General features: G+C 41.2%; 1 pseudogene; it reads right to left on the bottom strand.

The window, feature by feature from the left end:
• Positions 1 to 20,486: 20,486 nt before the first annotated feature.
• Positions 20,487 to 26,070, bottom strand: LOC8028729 (annotated as a pseudogene).
• Between the last annotated feature and the right edge of the window lie 1,653 nt (positions 26,071 to 27,723).

Raw genomic sequence — 27,723 nt, 5'->3', positions numbered from 1 at the left:
GCTAGGCTATACCACCACGATAGCGAAAGGAAAGGAAAGCGAGAGTATAAAAATTGGTTCTGAGGAACTTAATCAGGTGCAAAAAAAAAAAAAAAATGGGAAGTCAAATTTAGGTGAGGAACTTCAGCGCTCTGATGAACTCCGGTGTGTTATTGTTAAATATATCAATAGAGTCTGTAAAAGAGGAATTGTAGGTGTGCCCAATTCTCGACACGGGGTCGTGAAGATTAGTTACGGGAGCATTGTAGAAGGATGCATATTGCCTTGTAGTTTTTACGGGAATTTTCAAACGCACATTTGATATCAATGATGTGCAGTCAGTGATGCCATGAATAAGTTTGTACAGAAATAGGATGTCGGCATGTTCTCTCCTACGCCGCAGGGTGGGCAATGCCAAGCTATGTTGGACTGGGACTGCTGGATCATCGTTTGAGGTGGACGCATTGCGCGACGGGAAACGATGTCTGTAGATACATAAGAACTTATTCTGAACACGTTCGATTCTAGCCGAGGTTGTCGCGCAGATTCCATTCCATACAACAGAGGCATACTCGACGTGTGGTCGACATAAAGCACTGTACAGTGTGACAAAAGTACTAGGGTTATTAAACTCTTTAGTAATGCGGCACGTGATACCAAGCGTACGTAAAGCTGAGCTCACAATATGGTCAACATGACTCGAAAAGCGTAATGTACTATCAAATACAACTCCAAGGTCTTTGATTTCATTCACACGTGTCAAAAGAACTGACTGAATGTCATAAGAGAATATAATATTATGTGTCTTTCAAGTGTAGGACATGACTTTAGTTTTCGAACTATTTAGTTTTAGGGCATTCTGATTGCACCAGTTTTCGAATGCATATACATCATTTTGTAGCAGAGCACAGTCGCGTTCGTCTCGTACCTCTATAAACATCTTAATGTCATCTGCATATTGTAGAAAGGAAGAGTGACGGATCACAGCCGAAACATCATTCACAAAAACTGAAAACAGAAGGGGGCCAAGAACGGAACCTTGAGGTACACCCGTCGAAGCCTTATAAGCAGCAGACGAATTACCATTCGAGCTGACAAAACACAGTCTATCACGCAAGTAACTTTTGAGCAATAAAAGTAACGACCTGTGGACATCAAGCCTTGACAGCTTTGCCAGCAACATGTCGTGATTTACAAGATCAAACGCTTTGCTTAGATCAAAGTAGATTACATCAAGTTGGCCTCTATTAGAGACGACCTGAGCAGCAGTTGACATGAAACAAGTGAGGTTAGTCGTGGTTGAGCGACCCGCCATAAAACCATGTTGGCTAGGGATGAGAGAATGTTTGAGCTTAAACGACAATATTTTATGTAAAGCTGTTTCGAACAGTTTTGAAAATGTACAAAGAAGAGATATAGGCCTGTAGTTTGAGACGCTTGTTCTTGAACCGGACTTATGTACGGGTACAACAAGTGCTGTTTTCCACAAGACGGGAAACACTTCGGTTTTTACGCAGTTGTTAAATATATGTACCAAAATAGGGATAAATATTGCACTATAGGCCTTCAATAGGACAGACGGAATGCCGTCATGGCCAGAAGACAAAGACGGCTTCATCTTCTTTCACACTCGTGTAATAGCTCCTCATCAAAAAACGCAATACAGGTTGAATTACTAGAGGCAGCTGGCGCGGCGTTAATGGGAGAGTTCGGTTGATGACTAAATACGGACTGGAAATGGTGGGCAAAAATTTCGCAAACATCTGTGGTCGAGTTTCCCTGTGAGTTCAGCAATGTGATCTCCCTCCCACATTTTGTCTTTGATCGAGACCGAACGTATTTCCAAAATTCCATGGGATTCTGAGTTAAATGCAGCTCAACAGAATTAACGTACCTCTGACGATCACGCCTCATAACTTCCCTGCATGAAGACCTTAGACGCCTAAATTCTGATTTCCATCCAGGGAGACCGTTCTTTTTAAATTTTCTGTGAGCGTGCAACTTCTTATTCAATAATCTGCGTAATTCACGTGAGAACCAAAAAGGAAACCTAGAACCTGCGGTTCTCCGTAACGGGATAAACTGGTGCATCCCTTCTCGAACGATGCGTGTGAACTCTCGAACCTGTTCATCGACGTCAGTGCATCGAATGATCGATGACCAATCGTATTCGGCAAAATGGTTGTATAAACCAATGTAGTCTCCAGCGGAAAAATTGTGACTAGTCACATTAGAATGACTCTGTAAACAACGCCTCATGCCCTCTCGAAGAGCTACCACGATCTCCAGAGGGGGGTGATATCTGTCAGGTGGAACTAAACTTGAGGCACACTCAGTTACACGTATATCATCTAAATCTGAGAAACACAAATCTAGCATGTTTCCCTGGCAATTGGGAATACAATTGTGTTGCTTTAGATTCGTAAATGATGCAAAGTTAAGTAAGAACGTAGATTTCTGAGCAAGGTAGTAATTATTAGAAGACGCTGTAGCTGTTTCCCAGCTTATATTGGGGACATTGAAATCACCAAGAACAATAAATAATAATAATAATAATAATAATAATAATAATAATAATAATAATAATAATACATACATACATACATACATACATACATACATTTTATTGACTCAGTGGGACTCCTAAAGACATACGTTTGCGGGCACATCAAAGCCAGCGAAGGGCTTGTGGGATGACACCCTAAAAAAAATTAGAAAAGTCCACTTAAGTGATAAGGTAAAGGCATTGCCTTCAGAATGAGAACTGAAAGATAATAAAACTTTCCCCACCCCCTTCCCCGCCCCAACCCCCTTTCCCCCTCCCCCTTTCCCGATTGTAGCACAGAGTACTAATTACAGAAAAAAAATACAGCATACGAAAGCAATGTACAAATGAATGTAACAACGTAAATATAATGAACACTTACAGACGCGAGTCCCAAATAAAGTGTAACACAATGCACGGAGACCAAAAATAAAATAGAAAAGAAGAGGCAACATTTTGAATCTGCGGTAGCTATAGCAGCCAGCACATCATAATAAATAATCAATCAATCAATCAATTAATCTTTATTATACAGTGCCCAGGAACAACCCTGAGGTCTTGGTGCTGGTACACTGGTGGATAAAAAAAAGAAAAACAAAACACACTATACACATCTCCGCAGAAGATAAGATACATTTTTAGCATAATACTAGGCAGTGCACGAGTAATTAGTACAATGAAATAAAAACGAGGCAATAACAGTAGAGACGGAACACAAGACCGAAGGACAACACGTACACCACCAGAAAACACGACATGGAGATGACGACATTCAGACATAACAGAGCAATTCAGCAATGCTCATCCTGCACGGGCAAGTTTTTAATAGAAAGGACAAACGTCCTGTAGCAAGGGTAGAAAATATCAAATTTGTCAGAGTAATGATTCAAACGCTGAGCCATTCTCACAATTGGGTTTACCGGACTAAACGTTCTAGAAACATAAAAAGATGACAGAAGACGAGTAGGCACACGTGGGACCCTAAGGCACAGTTCAGATAACAGGCTCGGAGAATTGATGAGTCCATGCAGCGTTTTAAACAAAAATAGTAAGTCCGCGTTCTCCCGACGCCGGTGCAAGCTAAGCAAACCAACACGCTCTAACGCAGACTCATATGTTAAACAGTGAACATCCTCCTTTATGTAGCGATGTTTAAAGATAGAAACAAACTTTTTCTGCACACGCTCGATCTCCAAGGAGTGACTTCTAGAAATTCCATTCCAAACAACTGAGGCATATTCTAACTGTGACCTGGATAGCGAGCAGTATAACGTGATAAATGCCGTCGGGTTTTTGAACTCCTTGGTTAAGCGAGAGGCAACACCCAACATTCGCAAAGACGAGTTAACCAGCCTACCAACGTGATCAGAGAAACGCAACCCAGAATCAACAATGACTCTGAGATCTTTCATTACACTTACTCGAGACAAAGTCTCTCCTTGAATATTATATGCAAAAGAGATATTGTGAGTTTTCCGAGAGAGCGTCATGACCTTGGTTTTGGACGGGTTCAAGAAAAGGTCATTTACAGAGCACCATCGGTAGAAAGAACATGCATCTTCCTGGAGCTTAGCACAATCGCGTTCAGTAACTATTTCTCGATAAATTTTTATATCGTCAGCATATTGCAGGAATGAAGAATTTAAAACAGCAAAAGAGACGTCATTTACGAAAATTGTGAACAGAAGGGGTCCTAAAACAGATCCCTGAGGAACGCCAGACCGAGTCCTGTACAACGAAGAGTTCATGTTGTTAACCCGGACATATGCCTCTCTCTCTGACAAGTAGCTTTTTAACCAGTCATGTACTGAGCCACATACTCCATAGGAGGAAAGTTTGGATAAAAAAATAATGTGATTGACTACGTCAAAAGCCTTACTTAAGTCAAAGTAAACAACGTCTAACTGACCTCTGTTACATATTACACGAGATGCAGCAGACATAAAGCTAACAAGATTGGTAGTTGTTGATCTGCCGCTCATAAAACCATGCTGATTGGGAATTGCTAAGTTTCGAAATTTGAAAGACAGGAATTGATGAACTACCATTTCAAAGAGCTTAGAAAATGGAGAGAGAAGAGAAATAGGTCTATAGCAGTGGTGGCCAGGCTGACCCGGCCTAAGAGCCGCAGCCAAAACCACGAAACTTCCAAGTGCCCCGGGGGGGAGGGGTGAAGGGGGGGGGGGGGGGGGGGGGGCAAACTTTTGTCCAGAGCAATAAACGAAACTCGAACTACTTTCAATATCTCCGAGTCAAAATTCAGCTCAACTGTACGTAAGGTAGCAGTAGCACAAGACTACCAAACCGCAACCTGTCTTTCAATTTAAAACGCGTTCCATTTTTCTTTTTGGGGAAGTGCTCGCGTGACCGGGAGGGAGGCAGGGAGGGGGGGGGGGGGGGGGGGGAGGGGGGCGAGAGTTGCGAGCCGCACTTTAACACGCAAAGAGCCGCATGCGGCTCGCGAGCCGCAGCTTGGCCACCCCTGGTCTATAGTTACAAATATCACCTTTTTTTCCCGACTTTAAGACTGGAACAACGGCTGCGACTTTCCACGTTTCAGGAAAGGTTCCCAACCTTAACGAGTTGTTAAATATAGAGCACAGTACCGGCGTGAATATGTCGTGATACGTTTTGAGAATCGCAGAGGGAATGCCGTCGGGCCCTACTGATAATGTTGCTCTCATTTTCTTAATACAGGATCGTACGGACTCCTCATCAACATTAATGCAACTTAACAAGTCACCAAACCCATCTAAGTGAGGCAGCGCAGGTGCAGAACGCTGCGTACTATCCCTGTAGACGGACCTAAAATGCTCAGCAAATAAGTCAGGCACGGACTTCAAACCGCTCTCGTGATTATCCAGGACAATCTTCGTCTCGATATGCCTCCCAGAACGTGAATTAATGTACCTCCAGAATTTCTTCGGGTTATTGACAAGATCTGATTCCACTGAGCAACGATGAGCCTGGCGGTCGCGATCCAGGACCGTCTTACATTGCTTTCTGCAGTTCTTGAACTCTACCTCCCACTTTAAAAGGCCACTTTTCTTAAACTTCCTGTGAAAGAAGTCCTTTCTTTTCAGTAGTGTTTTTAGCTCACTGGAAAACCAGTTAGGAAAGCGAGATTTAGTAACTGTCCTTAACGGAATAAAAGTATCCATGGCCTTCCGAACAGTTTGCGTGAAGAGCATGACCTGGTCATTCACATCAGGCGACTCCAAGATCAATGCCCAATCAAAACTCGTGAGGTAATGATGCATCCCGACATAGTCCCCTGCCGACAGATTATATGAGGTGTGCGGCGGGGAATCACCAGAATGAGCACGAACAGAGGAATTCTCGAAAGAAAGTACTATATCAAGTGCAGGATGATATGTATCCTGAGGAACTAATGGCAGTTCACCCCGTGCTACATGCACACTGTTCATATTTGAGAAGCATAAATCTAGAGCATTAAATTGGTGATTCAGAACATTATTGTGTTGTTTGAGATTTAAGAAAGACGAAAAGTTTAAGAGCTGGGTGCCTTTCTGCCTGCAGTAAAAGTTGTCCGTAAAAACATCAAGCTGCGGCCAGTTGACTCCAGGAGCATTAAAATCCCCCAAGATTAAGACTTCGCATCCCTGTAAGTCATTCACTGTATTCTCTATGCCAACAAGACAACTATGAAATTCATCTGGCGGTGTCTGGGGAGGGAGGTAAAATAAACCGATTAAAACGCGTACTCCCTTTGCAGCCGTAATCTCGACCCATACGCTCTCGGGAAATTTCTCTAAGTCTTCGCGTCTCCTAGAGCGGTAGCGCCTGTCGACTGCGACCAACACTCCACCTCCCGTTCTGCTCCGCGGGGTAGAATCGCGATCGCGACAGTGCACCTCAAAACAAGGAGGGAAGTAATCGGAGGAGCCGATGCTAGAACACAACCATGTTTCAGTTAAACAGAATATAGAGCAATTGGATAAGGTAACATTAGAGAAAAAGCGATCGGCTTTTGTACGCAGGCCGCGAACGTTTTGGTAAAATAAATCAATGTGACTCATCCTTTGTCTATCCAACGTTCAAAGGGGAGGCGGCTGCCTCGGATGCATGGAGCAGGTCTTCGCGAAGGGCGCCTCGAAAAGCCTTAAAGAGGCATGATTTGGGCCACACGGTAGGATCTGAAAGCTTTTCGAAGTCTTTTGCAGCCACAGACACATGGAAGGAGGCGTAGGAGTCGTAGCGCGTCTTCAGCTTCCGGCACTCCACTTCCTCAACTCCGACGGAAGATAGATGAGAACTGATGTCTTCGCAGCTGGTGTCCGGGTTCAGCTTGGTGACGAACAGGGCTCTTCGTCGAGTTGATGGAGGGGCAACGATCAACTTGCAGGTTTCCGATGCCCCGATAAGCGCCGGGGTCCTAGCTTTTGGTCGTGCAGAGTTGATGCCACTGGGAGGGATGTCGTCTTTCGGCGGAGCATTATTCTGGCCATCCGAAGGGAGAGCCGCCGCCACAATTTTCGTAGGAGAAGTTTGGGGGAGAGAGCTGTGTAGAGCGGCAGCATAAGAGTCTTAATAATAATAATAAAGCATTAAGCAATAAAGCATAAGATAATAATAATAAAGCATTAAGCAATAAAGCATAAGAGTCTTAATAATAATAATAATAATAATAATAATAATCTTTTTATTCACACAACGCTTTCGGTATGTCAAATGACGGGTCCGTCTAAGCCGACAATGGCTTGTAGGACTGGACCCAGCAAATTCGCATAGGCGAAAAAAAGAACACATGAATAAACAAACACGTACACAAGGCTTCGGCTAACCAGCCTCCCAAGTCAAATCCCCCCCCCAAAAAAAAACACAAAACAAATATACATAAGCAAGAAAATAACGAAGAACGCACATAGAAGCAAACACACGATCATGAGCTTCAACTAACCAGCATCCCGATTCAACTCAAAACGACAACAGCACAATAATTAGCTTTCACAAGCATAATGACGAAGCCACTTCTTCAACTCTCCTTTGCCAGTAACACTGAAAATATCTTCAGGAAGGGTATTAAAAATGTCTGACACATAAAACGACCGCATTCGTTTTCCATATCTGGTGACACATCTTTGCACTTCATACCGAGGAGACGTTCTGAGGAGGCGCGATGGTGTATGAACTGTTTTAAAACTTTCACTCCAAAAATGGCGTAGCACAACAGTTTCAGTATACAAACTACGTAATCTTGGCATCTGCAAATCTCTAAAAAAATCCTCACTGGATGAAAAACATGAGTTATACGCTACACTTCGCAAAATTCCTTTCAAAATGCTGTCAATTTTAGAGTGCCAAGATGTTGTGCAATAGGCATGTAGCGTCACCCCATATCGCAGTACACTGTACGCAAGCGCATGGACAATCGTTTTTCTAACCTTAAAAGGAACAAACAATCTCATATTATACAACATACATGCAACTCTCCTTAGCACACAACACAGATGTGCCATTTGTTTGTTCCACGACATATCATATTCAAAAATCAGACCCATATATCTTGTATAGTCCACCCAGGGAACAGGCTTACAACAACAAAGTTTGCAACCAGAACTGTGTAGAAGAAAAGGGGCATTGGAGAATCCGGGTTTCAGGGGATTACGGAAACAGACGAGTTTAGTTTTTAATGGGTTAACTCTTATACGGTTGGCCGCATACCAGTCCATAACTTTAAGCACATTTAACTGCAGAGCGTGAACCGCCTTTTCGAAATTGATGTGTCGTGAAACAAGCAAGGTGTCGTCGGCATACTGAAAAATATCACATCCAGAAATAACAGTTTCTAGGTCATTTACATAAACATTAAAAAGTAATGGGGATAGCACCGAACCCTGAGGGACGCCGGTTTCGAGCAACTGGGTTGAGCTATTAACTTTATCTATAGAAACCACCTGGGCCCTACCTTCTAACAGATTTTTCAAGAGCGAGTGAAAAGGTCCACGGAAACCGAACCTCCAAAGCTTCTCTAATAATATCTCATGATTTACCGTGTCGAAGGCCTTGCTGACGTCTAGAAAAACGGCACATGAAAACATGTTTCCCTCAAAACCAGAGTAAATTTTGTCAGCTACATCCTCTAAAAGTACCTGCGTACCACTCCCAGAAATAAACCCATATTGCCTAGAAGAAAACAGCGAACACTGATCAATGAAACTGGTCAATATATGGAAAATGTATTTCTCAAACACATGTTCTAGCACGGGCAAAATCGAAATCGGGTGGTAGTTTTCTACCTTTTTAGGATCCCCGCCTTTGAAAATCGGTCGCACTATAGCAGTCTTAAGCTCATTAGGGATCACGCCCAATTCGATAAATCCGTTTAACATGAAAAGAAGTGTATCCTGCAGATATCAGAAGTTTCTTTGAAGACAACCAAGAGTTATACCATCCACGCCTGGAGACCGAGTGGGCTTAATGCTGAAGAGAATCGAACGTAAATCGTCCAAGCTCATGGGATAAAGAAAAGCGGAGGTTGCGTTCATCTCTATTACTGCTTCCGAAATACCAACTCTTTCTGGAGCAGAAGTGGATCTAACAAAGTAGGAATTGAATCGTTCAACAATATCTCTCAATTTGTTACCGAAATGCTTTTTTACAACGTCATCCACGGATGGCTTTCGCTGATTAATAATAATAATAATAATAATAATAATAATAATAATAATAATAATAATAATAATAATAATAATAATAATAATGTTTTTTTATTCCTTTGAAAAAAACACTCTAACTGGCCCACACAAGTAAAGAAGGTTGCTTGTCTGTGGGACCAGGCAGACCAAAATATTTACAAATAAAAGGATTAGAACACAGTATTACAAGTAGCACTATAAATAAAGAAATTAAACAGAATTGTAAAACACAGGTAAAACCCAAAGGAAACTGGGAAATGGTTTTCTGGCCGGCAAAAGACAATTATGCAGGTTTTCTTTTGAGTCCATACTCAGCCGACACTACGAGCTTATGAGACCAATCAGACAGCGCCAAAAAACGGATAGTCATTGTGTTCGTCACATTTCGGTAAGTGTTCTATGATCGCTGAAGTAATCATAAACAGAAAAGGACCAGTGACTTCCACATTCGACGCTGCTTGATTGGTCTAATTAAATCATAGCGTTGGTTGCGTCTGGTCTTAAGATGAAATGATGAATAAACCTTTTTTGTTTACCCTCGTCCCCAGGCACGGAGTTCACACATCCGGTTAAGGAGAGTTAAAAGCACGACATTACAACCTGGATCAAGTAAAATAATCTAGAAGAGGCCAAACAAGAAGGACTGAAAGTCGCCAAAGAATCGTGACGAAAAATGACTGTAGGATGAAACACCCGAAAAATTATGGTTCATCTTGCTGACCCGTTGGTTTCATTCTCACTTGATTTCGCAGTTTAACGCAATACGTACCCCTCTATAATTGACGCTGAAAGGAGCATTGGCAGCATTGACAGTGCCGTTAAAATCTGAAAAACCCTGAAGCGTCATTAATATTTCGTAGCTATCCATATAGGTAGCGCTGCAGGTAATCAAAGCACACGTTGGCCTAGGCATTTATTATATTGTCCACCACAGTACATTGAGTTCCAACTAGTCCATCAATCAGCCTTGTTAAAACAAGATCCGCTTATTCGCAAACGATTTAAACGTTAGCAGAAAACCAAATTCGAAATGTGCCGTAGCCTCAGTTCTCACGCTAAAATGCCGACTAAAAAAAAAAAAAAAAAAAAAAAACTGAACAGATGAGCAGCGCGTCGAGAGAGATGACAGGTAGAGCCACTTCAAAAAAGGGGAAGCAAAATGAGGTTAAAAAACAATTTACAACCTATTTGTATATATGTCTATAGAATCGTCACCAAGAAACGTTTAATTAAAATTTTCCCTTACGCGTATGTTGCATGGGCTACTGAGCCATTTGAGCAACGATGAGTTAAATTTCAAAACCCGCTAGTTTTGAAGATTTCAGATGGGATGTGGGATTTCATTGTCATCAGAAACTGCTAATAAAGGCCCATACCACAAACATCTAGTTAATTAAGAGCCTGTGCTATATTTTTTCGTAGCAATACCATTCAAGTACATTACGGAATAAATGTTGCTCTTGACCAGAAGTCTCCAAATCCCGGCCCGCGGGCCATATCCGGCCCGTGGAGGTCTTCCGACCGGTACGTGACTGGCCGTGGTCCTTCCAAATAGGCCGGCCCAACAAAACAAAAAACAAAAACAAAAAAACGGCGGCGTAGGGCGCGTTAATCTTGGAAATGAAGATAACAGAAAAAAGCAAGAGAAAACTGCCATCGTATTGCGTGTCATCTCATTATAATATTCATTGTTCATTGTAATCACCAGCATCACTATCCTCAATTCCCTGTTTCATGTCTGGGTTACTACGTATGTCAAAATTCCCTCGCGTTCACATCCATTCTGTGCTTAGTGTCCTGTGTCGTATCTATTGCATATCGGCAGCATTCTACTTCGTCCCCGCTTAAGTCCAGAGGCAGCCGATGCTACATGCGCGAGCACGTGGCCCTGAACAGTGCGTTCACTGCTCCAGCGCGAGTGCTTGGCAGGGAAGCTGAAAGCCCGCAGCTCACTCTTGCCCTGTGTGAACAAAGTTCCTATGCGCTTTGATTTATGCCTCGTTAGTTTTCTGCCTCCCAAATATTGTGTAATGTCATAGTCAGCTAAGTATTGACTTTCAAAATAAAGTACAATTTTTAGAGTAAAAAAATTGCTTTTTCTTTTTTTTTTTTTGGGGGGGGGGGGCTACGGGGAGGGGGGGAAGTGGAAAAGAAGCTTTCTCTGCCACCTGTAAAAAAAATGTTTTTTTACTGCAAAAAGGAACTACGCATCCCCGAACCTTTAATCTACACACAAATGTAGCCCTAGCGGACAAACCAGATACCGAAGTGACATACCTTACCGTTACCTTATCCAAAAGTTATAAACAATTTTTTTGAAATTTTTCAATGAAAAGATGTCAGCCGGTGGACCCAGTCGAACATGTGAAGCTGAATGTCGCCAGTTACCAGAAAACAGGCGAAAACAAACCCCTTTATCCAATTGAAGTTTTTCAAAAAACCACCTATAACTCTTAACTAACATAACGTCGTTTTTTCTGCAAGCGTGACGTCTGGTTCGGACCGTTAGCGCTACATTGGGGCGGTGAACGAGTGTTTGGCGATGCATAATATCCTCTTCCCGTAAAAAAAAAAAGAGAAAAAAAAAGAAAAAAGAATTGAGTGGGGGGGTGTTTTCATCCAGCCTACACTCATTTTTTTATTTTTTATTTTACTTTTCACCTTACATTTATATGTTTATCTGGGATTATTTATTTATTTTTCATAATTTGTATTTGCATATTTAAATTCCGGCCTTCGAGACAGCGACAGATCCCCGATCCGGCCCCTTAGCGAAAAAGTTTGGAGACCCCTGCTCTTGACAAGAAGCTTTTGGAAAAGCTTGCATTCGTTGGGTGTATGACACTTACTGTTCGATTCCAGGAAAATCGTCACGTAGAGATTGTTTGCAATGTTCACGTTACTATAATCGTTGTTGCCTCAAGAAAATACCTCGAACATAGATTAGTCGTGTAGTAGACGCCGGAGCGAGTCTGGAATAGCTGCTCCAATCACAGCGGCCGCTATGAGCGCGACGTCGGGAGAATCCTGGCGTATTCGATTACGACCGCCTCACGAGCACCCCTTGTCACACTACCTCAGCTGCATACAGCTGCAATATTCAGAGCCACACGATATAGCTAACTGGTGGTTGAATGAGGAATATTTCACAAGTCACAATAACCTTAGGCTCACGACGCCTTTAGAGCGTGCAAATCACCTTATTGTCAGAAAAAACAAATAAAAAAAAATATTTCTATATATGTATTATGCATGAGATGCACATGCAGGGTGTTTTTGTTTATTTTTAAAGCGTAACAGATTTGTTTAAACAAACGCTGTGAAAGCCACTCTAAAGCGGTTTGAGCAGGTTACTTATACGGCTAAGGGGACATAATATAGAAGGCTAATCATCACGATAACTCGAATAATTACCTACAATTTGTGAATGAACTTTTTATTTAGTCATTATAGGTATATGATTTCAACTATAAACTTGCCGACCACCTTCGAAAACCACTAAATAAGTATTTTTATACAGCATTTGAGCGTGCAGGAAGCGCTGTAGTCCGCTAATGTTACTACTTCTGCAACAAGCACAATACTGGGTCTATGATAGGAGACGGAAAAATCGCGAGGTCTCGTTCTCGCACCGGCAGCCTTGCTCCTGGAGCACGAGTGGCCACTTTAGCGCTCCACCGTGGTTTCCACGTGCTCCAAGTCTTTCTAATATTGACTAGTTTTGTGGGTTTCGATAATTCTCATCAAGTTTTTAATTAGAGCCACATGTTCATTTTCAATAATTAAAACGTCAAATAAGAGAGCCGAGTGATCGTTACTATGTCCCCCTGGGCGTGTAACTCTTCTGTACAAACGTCATTATTATAGCTGTCAATGTTGTTTTTTTTTTTTTTTAAGAATTACGTTAAGCTGAAAAAGAAACGCCCCATACATATAATATCTTAATAACTAGACTTTTTCGTGTTTTTTTTTCATATTTCTGTTTGTTGCCTGACGGATATAACGTAAGCAACATATCGTACAAAAAAGAAAAAAAACGGGGAACAAGAAAGTACGTACCTCTTATGCCCCTGTTTTTTGTACGCAGTTTTTGTTAAAAACTAGTACCGACTGGCCCAGTTCGCAAGATTTCTTTCACATGAGTATTTAAAAGAAGGTGATGGAACTCTGGATCCTGGTAACCTAAAATAGTTGACCTAAGTACTACCTTGTTAGAGGACACGAATATTGGAATGAGGTAGTAGCCGGTTATATTTTACCAGCGTTTGTGTCATACAGTAATTAGAGGATGTTCTTTGGTATTTACATACTGTTTATAAAAACGAGCCTTGAAAGTTCTAGTTATCCCAGGAAACACAGAATGGGGGAGGGGGGGGAGCCACATGTGTATTATGTTTGCGTTATCATTCACTACGCCGCTTCTGAAGACGCAGACGAAGGTGGAGACAAAGGCGAGGCGCTATACCTGACGAGGCGCTGGCCATCACACTTTCAGCTTGGAAGCGTACAGTTCGGACAGAGTGAAGAAAAAAGGCTGCTGGTGGCCGAACACACCAGTTCCGGAAACGAGGTGAAGGACGCGATTGCCGCATAAAGACAAGAGGGGTGCTTCAAAGGGCGGACGGCGCGTCTTAAGCAGGGCGATCAACTTCAGGAGCTTTGACGCCCAAGAACGGAGCAATATTCTTTCTTTATTCTTTCTTTATTTCTTTCTTTCCGGATTGACCGGGAGGTGGACAGAGACTAAAGGCGTGATGCCTGACGAGGTCTCTGTCCCCTTTACAGTTCAAACACAGCAGTGCGGGGTACATAGATTTTTGAACACGAAAATTAGAGAAAAGAACCTATAAAATTCTGTACAACTCAGAAACAATAAAAAACAGGATCCATCAAATATACCACGATAATTTTTTCAGCGAAGAAGGATAAAAACAAATTGGTCAGAAACATGTTTTAACAATTCAAAAGTGAAATATGGACATGATTTAATAAGTACACAGTACACATATATCAGAACACAATGCCACTGCCCACCAGAAGTGTCTTTAGTCTTTTTTTGAATTGGAGTATATTGCAGTTAAAATCTATTAGATCTTCCGTATTATTCAAGATTTTGGCGACTTGGAAGCATGTCGTTTGTTTTCCGTAATTGGTACGTATTTTTCGAGGTCGTCTGATTCTATGTCTAAGAGTGTGATACGCTGTGTTTTCTGGCGGAATTGCGAAGAGTTTTTTTGTGTGTATTATCTGTAACAATTTAAAATAATAAATTTGATTCACTTTAAGTAGGTTATATTTGCTGAACAGCGGTTCAGTTGGGAGATCTTGAGGCTTACCTTTATAATTTTCAAATAGTCGCAGAATTTTTTTTTTGTAAGAGGATCAACCTATTGTAATTGGTTGCCGATGTCGTGCCCCAGACTAAAATGCAATAACACAGTTTGGAGTAAAATAAAGCGTAATATATATTCTTTTTTAGCCACAAAGGTATGAGATTTCTTATTTTGTAAATACATCCGATGGCTCGGGATAGCTCAGAGCTCAGTTTATTTATGTGCGTGTTCCAACTTAACTCCCGATTGAACCACACACCAAGAAATGTTTGTTCTGTAACCTCCTCTATAATTTCCTTTTCAAAATATATTGTCACCTTAGTGTTGTCGCACCTATTAACGGGAGTGAAAAATATATTTTGTTTTTTTTTACGTTTAGTTGTAATTTATTATTTTGAAGCCACACTGATAGATTGTCTAGATAATTATTTGTCATAGATTCTAAGGCCGCTTTAGAGGTTGAAGCAAAAAATGCGTTAGTGTCGTCTGCGTACATGAACAGCTCAGGGGATCCCAGAATATTTGTGATATCATTCACATAAAGAAGAAATAAGAGCGGGCCTAAAATAGACCCTTGCGGAACACCGTACTTTATTTTGAGTGAATTAGAGTAATTGTTGTTAATATAAACATACTGCATGCGATTTTGGAGGTAGTCTTTTATTAAAGTCAAAGCAACCCCACGTATGCCGTACCTTTGAAGCTTAATTAGTAATATGTCATGTTGGATCGTATCGAAGGCCTTTCTAAAATCTAGGAATAAGCCTAAGGAGTATAATCTATTTTCAATATTGCTTATAATTTTATCCTTTACTTCTACAAGTACCTGCTCTGCAGATTTAGATTTTTAAAAGCCATATTGACATTTGTTTATTACATTGTGCCTGGAAAAAAAATTGTCTAATCTAGAATTTATAACCCCTTCAAATATTTTTGAAAAAATTGGCAAAACCGAGATTGGTCTATAATTCTGTAGAAGGTGTTCCCCGCCACCCTTATAGATTGGAGTAACTCTTGCAATTTTTAGTTCGTTAGGAAATATTCCAGTTTCTAGAGTAAGATTGATTACATGTGACAAGATATAAGATATTTGTTGGGAGACATATTTGACAGGCCTTGGCTTGAAGTCGTCTACGCCAGCTGCGGCGTTATTTTTAATTTTACTTATAAGCCCTTCTACTTCATATGGCGTAGTTGGAAATAGCATTATCGTGCTTGATAAGGAAGTCATTGCGTCCGTGATACAGCATTGCGAAGTGTCTTCGTGTTCTGGTGGTGAACCAACGTCAATAAAATGCATATTCATTAGATTTGCCATTTGCTGTCCACTCACGTTCCTGCCGTCGATAGTGACACTTTGCGTTCCCTGCACACGTTTTTTCCTATCAGTAATTTCGTTCGCAGTTTCCCATATCTTTCTTGGGTCATTGCATACCCTTGAAAATATATTTTGATAATATTCGGATTTGGCCTTTTTAAGGTCGGAGTTCAATTTATTTCTAGTTTTTTTAAATTCGGTGAGAAGATTTTGGTGCCTATATTTAATAAAATTATGGTACATCCTATCTTTTATCTTAATACGCTTGTATAAGTCATTTGTAATCCAAGGTTTTCGTACATGTTTTTGACGATTATTTACTTGAATAAGCGGAAAAGCGACGTCATAACAAAGCTTAAATTTGTTAGAAAAAAGTGCATACGCAAGGTTGGGGTCACGTTCCAAAAGGAGGTTCTCCCAGTTTGTTTGCTCGACCAGGACAAAAAAATTTGCAGTGATTCTTCATTTATGCGTCGGTAAGAGTAAGTATCGCGTTTCGGTGTATTTTTGCCACGATAGAAAGATGTCAGGCAGAAAACTGGCATGTGGTCGCTTATATCTTGTGTAAATATGCCAGATGTGGCTTCCCTAGCGTTGAGATTAGTTATACATATATCTATTGAACTAGAGGTTTCTAAAGTCACTCGGGTGGGCAGTGTCACAGCGTTAGTACATCCCCAAGCAGATAAGAGATTATTCATCTCTATTACGTAACTATTACATTTTAGTAGGTCGATGTTTGTATCACCCATAATTAAAAATGGTTTGGAGGTCGATCCAAGAAAAGATAGTAAGTCTTCCAAAAAAATTAAAAAATCTTCCTTATTACCAGTGGGGGGTCTCTAAATAACAGCAATAATAACAGTTTTGGCATCTAAAACAAGGCACTCAACATCAGCTGTGATCACAAAGAAATTTTCAACAACATACCAAAAAATATTTTGTTTTAAATAGATGGCAACACCTCCTCCTCTTTTATTTTCTCTGCCTAAGCTGGCACATTTATAATCATTAAAGTAAGGTGGTTCAGCATTTTCGGGAATCCAGGTCTCAGAAAAAAGTAGTGCGTCAAAGCGCATGCTCAAAGATTCAAAAAAAATTTCCAGGTCGTCACGTTTGTTATTGATACTCCTGGTGTTAACGTGGATTCAAGAAAAACTACTCTCAAAGTTGCGGAACGCGAGATTAAATGATGAGTCGTCAAAATATCTACATTCTATCGGATATGTTTCATCCATTAAAAATATAAATTGTAGTTGAAATAAGATCTAGGGAATAACCGAGATTACCCCGTCATTTTTTCTACGTCGTCGGGGTCAGCAATTCTGATAGTAGGTGAGGTTTCATTTTTTCGTGCGTATACCCTTCCTCCCGATGACCAAACAAATTTCCATCGTACGACACGTTTTCGAGCGATCGCTGCTCCCAGAATTTGTTTGCTTTGTCGAGTCAGGTGCTCATTCACATACACGGGTGATGCCGCACCAGCAGCACCAAGATCTGAAGTCGTCATGCGCTTCTTTTTACATTTTTGCAACAAAGAGTTTCTCTTGCTTCGTTGTACAAGGCGTACGATAATGTTTTTTTCTGTGGGTTTTTGCCTACACAACTCAAAGATGCCAAGCTCAAGACGTCCGATCGGCCCACTTAGTGCGCTAAGTGTCCGATAGACCTTAGCATAGATATATTGAGCAGTCGCACGTACAATTGTAGTATGTCGCGAGTGTTTGTTTTCTATGCACACATTTTGTCTTGTTTCATCGGTAGCCGTAGGTGGGTGCCCTCCTTCGACAACTAGACCGAAGATGGTTCTTCTCTGACAAAGCTAAATCCACAAGAGACGTCATATCATACATAGTACTCCGGAACTTGTCGGTGTCGATTGATACTTAGTCCAGCATATTGGGTTCGTGACACTTGGCTGCAAGTCCTCCATTATGCTTAATCGGCCAGCGATCGTCGGCGGCGAGTGATACGTAGCAGGGCCGTACCCAGGAAAAAATTTCGGGGGGGGGGGGGGGGTTTGGGGACAACGGCGGCCATTTTGAAAGTGTATATTGTCTTATTTTCGCCTATGAATCATGTGCATCGGTGGCATATAATGGAGAGTTACAGCAAACCGGAGAACCGGTCCCGGTTTGGTACCCGGTAGCCGACCGGCGCCACTGCGCGTGCGCAGAGGTGGAGATTAAAATCGGCTGACTGCCAGTGCACCGACCAGGGCCGTACCCAGAAACAAATTTCGGGGGGGGGGGGGGGGGGGGTCAGAACCCCCTATCCCCCCCCCCCCCCCTGGTTACGGCCCTGATACTTAGTGCAGTGCACTGGGTTCATGACAGTTGGCTGCAAGACATACTTCGTTGACGATACTTACTACGCACGCGATCGTCGGCGCGCGTATCTAGTTCGCACGAGGCCAACCTCTGCACGTGAAGTCACGAGATCACGGGGTGAATTATAGCGTAGCAAAGAATAGCGCAGCGGGAGTATGACGACAGAACTTCAGACAAAAATCAATTTATGTAGTTAAGGGCGTGATAAGCACTCTCCTCTCGCGAAGAAATTTCTTTGCCACAAGGATCTCCTAAAAATACCAGGGTAGTAAAAGTTCAGGACCCTAAACGCAGTTCACAAAGAAGCAAAGGTCATGCAAAAGCTATCATTAAGTGATGCTGAACCGAAATATGGATTCCACAAAACACGGCGGCGAAAGCGTGCAACGGAGATGCTACAAACACCAAAACATCACTCATGCAGCGATATCTCGAACGGATGACCGAATTTTTAAAAAGAAAAGAAGCGCATTTGACAGATATGTTAACATCTTGTTTCTCCGAGAAGGAGAGGGAGCGGCCTCACGTCTTCTCCGCCTCGCCGCCTTGATGGGGCGAAGCGAAGAGAGGAGGAAACGAGATATGTTGACGTCTAGCGCCTCGTCGGCCTTGTACAATCTCGACCTCTTTTTCCAAAAATACGGACCTCCATTAGAGATATTGCCTTACGAGTAGTGTTGTAGGTAGGAAGCCTTCATGTGCGCTTTGCTAGGGTGATGCCACCCTTTGTAGTACCACTCACCGACAAACCAGCAGCCATTTTGGTTCTCGGCAATAATCCGTGGGGCTTATAACCCTCCCCGAAACAAGCACCTCACTACACAAGTTCGTAGCAGCGTTACGGAACCAACGCAGGGAGGATTAGCATTTTCCTCCACGGATGGGAGGACCGATGGACACAAAGGCCACTTTCGGGCGCACGGGGAAACAATGAGAGGAACAAAATGGCGGTGGAAGGGGGTGTGGGAAAGGGAAACAGGCAGTTGGCATCACTCTATGCGAAGCGCACATGAGGGCACCCTAGTTGTAGGGATTGTAGCCTCCCGTCTAGATCCCCTGCATTGTTTTTTTTATTCTAAATTTCGGTTCACCATCCCTTTAAAGCATGCTCGTGACACACTTCTGAACAAGTTTAAACTTGACTTGATTGCTCCAATGAACCGGGAGATCGGCAGTAGTGTGTTGTGTGTGCAGTGCACCTGCAACCACTCAAAGCTTTCCTTAATAATGCATAGAAAACATAACGCACGCGTAAAACAAGCACGACATAATTTGTGTCACACAGGCTTATTAAGAATGATCAAAAAGGTGTTTTGATAATTGCCAAAATTTACAAACTTGCTTTTTTTGTTGACTTTCAAAGCTGTCAAACCAGGTACATGCAAGAGCTGAACTCGCAGCCATTTTACAATATAAATAACGCAACTTTGATTTCCTATATAGTAGATGGCCCTTTTCCAGATGTCTCTTTTAAATGCGACCAAAACATCTGCCATGTACACCAGTCACGTGCCGCTAGAGCCATGCTTCAGTGGCAGCGTGCTTCAGAAGCGTGACCAACTTGGGAAGCTTACAAGGAGAAATAGACATGGGAGGTACTAAAGGCATGCATTTTCTAAAGTTCACAATGAAGCCCCTGTGCGTGCAAAGGTGAAGACCAGTTTTACTTTTTATTTTTATTTATTGCATAGAACAAAATCCGGTGGCCAAATGGGTGAACGACATGTGTCTATGCGTCCCCACAACTCTGCTTCGTAGGTTTTCCGAGGAGATGGCTGTTTCAAGGAGTACGAAAAGAGTGAAAACGAAGCGAGAGTTGGGCACAGCTAGTTGGAACAAAGAAAATACGTTTAAGCGCGCCATAAATGAGAGAGAAGAAAGACACAGGTAGGAAATTATCCGCCATCTTTACCAAAGCTTTTCATGGAATGTAATTGTGTCTCTTTTTTTATTATTAGACTGCTGTTGGGCAGAAACTCTTTGTATGCTGAAACAACCGTAGTCTTAGGAGAATAGGCCAAAAATAAAATAAGTGATACGAGTTGTATATAGCTACGATTACGAATGGAATCGCAGATTGATGTGCCTTTACAAAAGTCTGAATGGAAGTTAAATGTGGATATAAGCATCATCACCCTCCACATTGCGGATTAAGAAATTATTATTTGTGACTGGTACATGCTGCAAAGTGAGAGCTGTGTGGCTGTCAATTTATTTATGCGACGTTGGTTGGGACCAAATGTTTCATAAACAATATCACTTTTGGCAAAAACTAATCAAGACGATTTCACATTTTACACTAAAGAATAAAAGTAGTATTTAGTTCAGAATAACTGCACGTGAATTGGTGGTTCCATCTTTTACATGTGCTGTGGCAGTAGTTCTATTTCACACCGCAGGTTTGGGAGCGTCTTCGTTTTCCATTGGCTCTGTGGGAGCGGTTTCGCTTTTTGTTGTGGGAGTGGTTCCATTTTCGACTTGCGGTCCTTGTGTAATTTCCGGAGGTGGGGCTTCGGTGATTTTATCGGTAATCAGGTAACAATTGCCGTTAAAGCAGGAACCTAGACGTTCCTCGGGGCCGTACTGCACAAGAGAAACATATGCTCGAAAAGAAAGCAGAACAAAAGGCATACCATTTTGAAATGTTCACGGGCGCGGAAAGAGGAAAGCAGCCTCAGCGTTTAGTATCGCCTTGTATCCTGAATGTCTATACCACCGTTTTTTATCTCGTTTTTGTTTTCTTGCTCAAACTAATAAAAACTGCACGCAGGTAGTCAGCATATATCCCCGCCATTTTGTTTAAAGAACGATCGTCTTCAATATGTGTCTAAGTACAAATATCTAGAGTTGTATATTTCGGCTGATCTAAAGTGAAATGTACGTGTTGAGACCATTATTTGAAAAGCTTATGCTAAACATTCCCTATTTCATGCGTAACATAAAGCACACCCCCCTTTCACATAAAATTTACTCCAAACAAGATCACGATAAGGCGTGTCAATTTATATGCTTCGCAGGTTTGAGACCCCCACACCGCCACAAGCATTGGCAGATTAGAGATGATGCAAAGATTTGCACCGGACTTTAGCCATTATGAATGCAAGGAACCTGTTACTTCTTACGAAACGGCTCAAGTTGAATTTTTATCGACTAGACGTCGTTGGTTGAGACTGAATTTATTATATTCTATGCTTAACGGGACTTAAAGATGAAAATGTCAAAATAGTTTGACTGGTTCGTGCCAGTCAAAAGCTTCCAAATAGGACGTTAGTCACGTGGCTTTGCCGCAGTGACTTTTTAAATTTTTTTTTTTAAATGTAGTATTGCGTAATAAAATCATCTTCTTGAAGATTAACTCAATCTGTCAACCATTGCCGTATTATAAAATTACGAGAAAGTTATCCTTGCAGTAAATTTCGATTGTATGTTTGTTTTGTTTTGAATTATAGTTTTAAGTGCCGCACTCTGAATATGTCTTACTGAATATTTGTAAAACTCTGCTTTTGTCCGATCTCTGAATTATTGTGCATCACCGTGTATTGCCCTTCCTGCCATAACCTCTGAAAGGGGTTGTGGCAGGACACTGCAACGTATGTAAATGTCTTAATCAATAAATATGAACCACTTTCTAAGCGCGAAGACATAAGTTCATGCTAATCCTTGCAGGCTGTGTCTATATAGTTCAGATATTTTAGTTACTTCATTTCAATGCGTTATATTTCTAACGTAAATCGAGTCTAATTTTGCGACATGAGTCATCTAAAATTACAACTGACATACAAACTGAGCTACGTATTGCGTTTCTCAGATTCCCGGCACCGTAGTAATTCGCTTATCTCTGCGTTTCAATTGTTCAAAAATCTGAAACGTTTGAAAGTGATATGCGCCAGTTTGACTTGAATAAATTGGACTTTCTGTATGAGAATCCCTCGAGCCTACAAATAAACAAAAAGCGCACATCGGCACAGCAGAGGCGATCTACGTTTTCTGTACCACCTAAATTAACAATTACATTCCGCTCCCCAGCGACTGGGGCGGTGTAATGTACATTTTAACGACAAGGCCAACGTTAGCTTCAAGAACCAAGAATAAGGTACACTTTAGTCGCTGACGAAATGAGAACGGAAGGACATCTTTTGCAAATTATTGGCATCCAGCATGCTCGTTGCCTTCTAGCGTGCTTTGGTTGCGCCTGCACCACCTCAAGCCCGCGCTTGAGGTGGGACAAGTGCAGGACCTCTCTCCCGTTCTGATCCTGCCGGTGACTGTAGGAAAGTTGCGAGAAAGATGATCTTATAGAAGAATGAGCCTTACACTGCAATTTGTCCCGGGAGTATAAAATCCATACATCCAGTGACCAGTGCCGTTTTTGCAGTAATAAACGCAGTCGTTATATGTTGCTGCCAACTGGGGAAAAAAATTAATGAGGCGAGCAATTTATTTGAGTAAGCTCGAATCACAGAATCTTATAACGACACTGCATAAATGCATTATACGCGCCGGTCGTTGATTTGCTATCTTCTTAATATTATTTTATATTGGGAAATGTGGCAATTCTAACCTGTCTTGTGATATGAATATTATTGCACGTGATCCCTCACTGCATAGCCTTAGAGGTCATCGCTCAAAAAGAAACAAAAAATATTGCATTCTGAATTAGCTCTTGCACCAAACGTGCCAACTATTTACATAAATCATAACACCAAATTTATTAAGTCTGAAGACCTGGACCAATGCTTGTACGTAATACTCAAATATTAATGTTTGAATATAGTCAGCCTGTTACGAGCTAGGTTTTTCAGTTCCCTAGTCATCATCTTTACAATCCTCAAGCTTAACATCGCACATCTGAGGAATGCAAAGCAAATTACACTTCACTAGAGATGTTGGTCAACATTAGTTTTTTCAAAAAAAGTGATTGCGGGGTTTAGTGCGACGTATTGTCTTCGAATCTTGATATTATATATATATATATATATATATATATATATATATATATATATATATATATATATATATATATATATATATATATATATATAAAGGCGGACCAAAAATGGTAGCGATATTGGTAAAATTTGCTTTTAAAAGCCTCCCGAAAACCCAGAAACACTAATATGAGCCATCGATTCTTCACATGTCGACGTAGCCTTCCACTACTATTGAATTTAAAGAGTAGGCCTATTCGTCCACTCACTGTCTCAATTGTTTATAATTTCAATTTCCCACAAAAACACTACATGTTTTTCCGCCGCGAGGGAGTGCCGCTTTTATATCTGTAAAAATGCTCAAAAGCGTGTTTTTTTTTTAATTTTGAGGCATTTTAACAGTTTGCGCACACTATTTTTTTGTTTTGTTTTATAGTTCTAAAACATCGAGATTAGCGAACAAGCGAAAAGAAATAAAAGGTGACATCAAAATGACATATTTAAGTATGATCGGTTACCACTAGACTGTGTTCCATTACCCCAATTTCAATATTTTGCTCTCAACATTGTACTATGGCCAACATGCACATTTGTCATTCATAAGCGTCATGATACCTACAATGCAACTGTTCATGTATAATTAAAATATATTATATTAAAATGATTTTGATTATAATAGAAATAATTATTTGAATTTATATTAAAATAAGGAACTTCTTTGTAATACATTTGGGAGTTAAACTAGTTGGGAAGACTGCTTTTGCGTTGCTTTTGCTTTTAAGGCTGCTCGTGAGGCTTGTAAGACTTCATGTAAGGACGCTTGTGCACTGTTTTTAATATGATATCAAGAAAGTTCCCATACACATTACATTTGTTGTTCATTGCACTCTGTGCTTTAAAAGCTGCGATTTAGCTTATTTTATTCGGCACCTTTACGTGTGTTTCCATTCCCAAAAAGCACGCAAGAACATGTTTTTTTTTGTTTTGTTTTTTTGAAGTGCATTGCACTTACTACGTAGAAAAGCTCTATTAAAACTAACAGTACCTTTGTGAAAAGCAGATAAAGGACTATATTCTGCAAAGAATGTTAGTAACGCAAATGTAAAAAAAAAATGTATTTCCGAGGCGCGTCCTCTTAAATCACAAAATACAGTGGAGCGTTCTAGAAAATGACGGCTATCATTCTTCGGTCCTTGAGTGTCATGAATACCAACTCACCTCTGGTGTCCTTCGAGTGGGCGGGCAGCCGTACTTAATTAATATTGTTCCCGTTCCGTTCCATTCAGCTTTTACGTCGGGATGTATTTGACAATGTACCAAAACAATCGCCACTAAAACAACGCATGAGAAAAATATGTCAAACAACGTGACTGTGATGGACCCTTTTATGCAGCGTCAAATTGAGTGCAAGTAAGCATCTTTCGAACGTCAATCAAGCAACGCGGGCGGGCGCATATTACGGGCTTCGACGCCGAGCACTGACGCAGCACTCAAGCCCAATGTACGTCAAAGTGCCTTGTCGAAAATATGATGGCCTCAGATATTTGACATAGTAGCTGTGGAAGGCACGGACTTTTGGAAAGTCTCTTATAATGCTCGCTCGACTGAAAGCACAGAATAGTTTGTTGTAAAGAAAACCATCACAGACATTTATTACATTATGATACATCATTGCAACATAAAAATATGAGCAAAATAAACCGTAAATTACCGAATTAAGGCACGTCTACGTTTTACGATGTAAAAGAGAGAAAAATGGGAGGTCGCGAGTTCTTGGGGGTAAGCGTTCATTGATAAATTTATGGTAGTTATTAAACTATTGACACGAAGTGGCGAGCAAATTATTATTTTCACAGGGCATGCGACTTCCTACGTTTTGAGCATAATAAACATCAAAGAAAAAGAAGAGTGGTACAAGAAATGAAGAAGGGGGGGGGGGGAATGAGTACAACTCCTTTGAATATTTCGGTTCAGCTATTTACTTTTAATAGACGTCGCAGTAACTGCATGCTGTTTGAAAATGATGCGGTGCATCAACCAATCCCTGGACATTAATGTCACATTATATATATTGTTCGTTATGATGATGTACTCGCCTATTGAGTTATTTCAAACAAGTTTTATTTCTAGAGCTAATTATATAATAATAATATTAATATGAATTTTATTGCAAATAAACAAAACGCATGTTAAGTCTGACCTGCCTAAGCCACATTGGGCTTGACTGGCAGCGTCTTAAAATCAGTGAAACCATGCCGTTTGCAAACGGAAACATGTAAAATAAAATCCACACAAAGAAATCAGAGTAACAAAAGACAACTAGTGAGCACTTTACGATCTAAAGTTTCCCTTGCAGATGCTATATAAGCTCTATTCTTTACTTGTTAACGGTGTTTTTTCGCCCGGATTGTATTCATGTTGATCTTTGAGAACCAAATGTGTTTGTAAATGCATTTGAATATTTTAAATACCCTAGTTGGATACAAATTCTTCATATAGATACTTACCTGAAAACAATAAATGAATTGATAATAAATAAAAATTGTCGAAATAATTTGTATTTTAATATCCTTTTCCGGGACTTTGCCCATAACCGGTCTCAAATGAGTGGGCAATACTTATAAACAAATGAAATCGCGGATATAAGCTTTTTCAGATTGGACATACGACACAGGAACCATTATTCAAATCTCGTTTGAAAACATTATATTGAGGTACGGAGTGCCCCTAGAGGTCGATTCTGACCTCGGACGCATCTTCGAGAAGCAAATATTCAAGAGTTTCCGCACATCGCTCGTCACAGAAAAGTCCCGACGGCGAGGTTTCAAAGAAATACCCAGGCAGAACTACAGAAATACCCAAAGGTCGTTCAGTTATCAAAAAATATGAGAATGACTTGAAAATATACATCTGTAGTACATACCAATAATGAATATCGAGCTCAAAATTCCCGTCTTCATGAAGATACGCACCATCCTCGACTCCTTTGACTGACCTCGCAGTTGGTGGAGCTTGTCTGCACAAGCTAAAAATAAAAAGGCGCTCAATTTATACGCTCTTTCTTTCACACAAGATCAGGTGTCAAGTGAGGGCATATGTTATTTAAACAATAGACATATTCTAAATTTGGCTTGTAGGGGGTGTTGTCTTGCAAACAAACTTCTTTTTCTGCAGATGTTCTTCATCCGCGCAATAGCTGGCTTCAGGTTTTCTTTTTTTTTTTATGGTTCATCAAGCTCGACTATTGAAAAAGCTGAAAAACAAAATCTCCAAGAAACGCAAATGTTTGCGTAAAGTTCTATCTGAAGCAAAATACGTTGAGCGTACGTTTACATTCCACATTGTACGCTGCTGATACTTACATGCGCGCTGCAGAACGTAAATTATACGAGGCAACAAACTGTATAATTGCCCAGTACAATCCTTCATAAGTGTCTCCGTATCCGCAAGCAAGTGGCGAGATGACGGAGGTGTTGAGGGGCTCAGAACAAACCGAATAACACGTCATTACAACGTAACGTGCCAACGCACCAAATGCAAATTCAAATAGGTGTTAAACAGCATTGAACTTTTGTTAATATAGACTCATTTCAATTGTGCCGGTTATTTTTTTTTTAGTAAAAAACAAACAAAAAAACATGTAATTGGTTTCGTCGTCAGAGCAAACGAGCAAAGACGACAAGCGCCATGACGGTACACTTTTGGCACTGCTTAATTTGCTCCGTCGGGTCGTAGCGTCGTCTGCGTCGGATTTGGAGTGAACCAGAGTACTGACCTTTCCAAAAATCCCATCCTCTGAGCTACCATTTTGTCTACTGGGCTGTAAAACACCTTCTGGGCATGCGTTGTTGATACGTTGTGCGGTATATCAGACGCTGCGCATGCGTCAAAAACGCAGTTACTTAGCATTTTTCGCCTGATAATAAGCTATGGAAATGCCTGTAGGCACATTAGACGATCTTGCTACAACATTTGCAAGATCAGTGGGTGCAAAATGAGGCAGATTTTTTGTATACGTAAAGGGATACATATATACATTTTATTCCTACGAATTTATTATAGTCACTGACAGCCTAACAAGCGCATTCTGTGGACCAAACAAATTTACGTGTAGTCCACAGACCGCGTCTCCGACTGTCGTGTTCAGCGTCCTATTGATATGGTATTGACCCCTTTGCAGTGCCGTGTGCCGATTGATAGAATATCTGCCCCACTGCACAATTGCGTAACAACCGACACCTTAACATGTGCAAATAGCGCCAGCGGGAGTGTGAAGCTTCGACTTGCGCTCCCGCTGCACGGCATCAGGAAGCCGAGGCGCAATCGAAAGCAAGGAGCTCGAACTTTTGTCCGTAATTCCGCAGGGATTCGCGGCTTCCAACAGAAAGCAGACTTTTGAAAATGTTTTAGTACGGTTTATATGCATCAAAGCGGTCTCTACGAGGCAACCACCAATGATGTCACAAAAGCAGAAGCGTTATATGCTGTCAGAAGTCGCGATACTAGCGGTTGGTCCAAGTACTGTCAAGCAAGCACGAGAGAATGCGAGTGTTGCCATGGACGCTACGTCAGCCTCCCGAAACCCTCGTGGTCTGTCAAACTTGAGAGCGGCTTGTGGAAGAGCAGGC

This window comes from Ixodes scapularis, unplaced genomic scaffold (assembly GCF_016920785.2).
Source record: "Ixodes scapularis isolate PalLabHiFi unplaced genomic scaffold, ASM1692078v2 PGA_scaffold1__304_contigs__length_218370807, whole genome shotgun sequence".
NCBI lineage: Eukaryota > Metazoa > Arthropoda > Arachnida > Ixodida > Ixodidae > Ixodes > Ixodes scapularis.
This window is presented reverse-complemented; position numbering and strand designations above follow the sequence as displayed.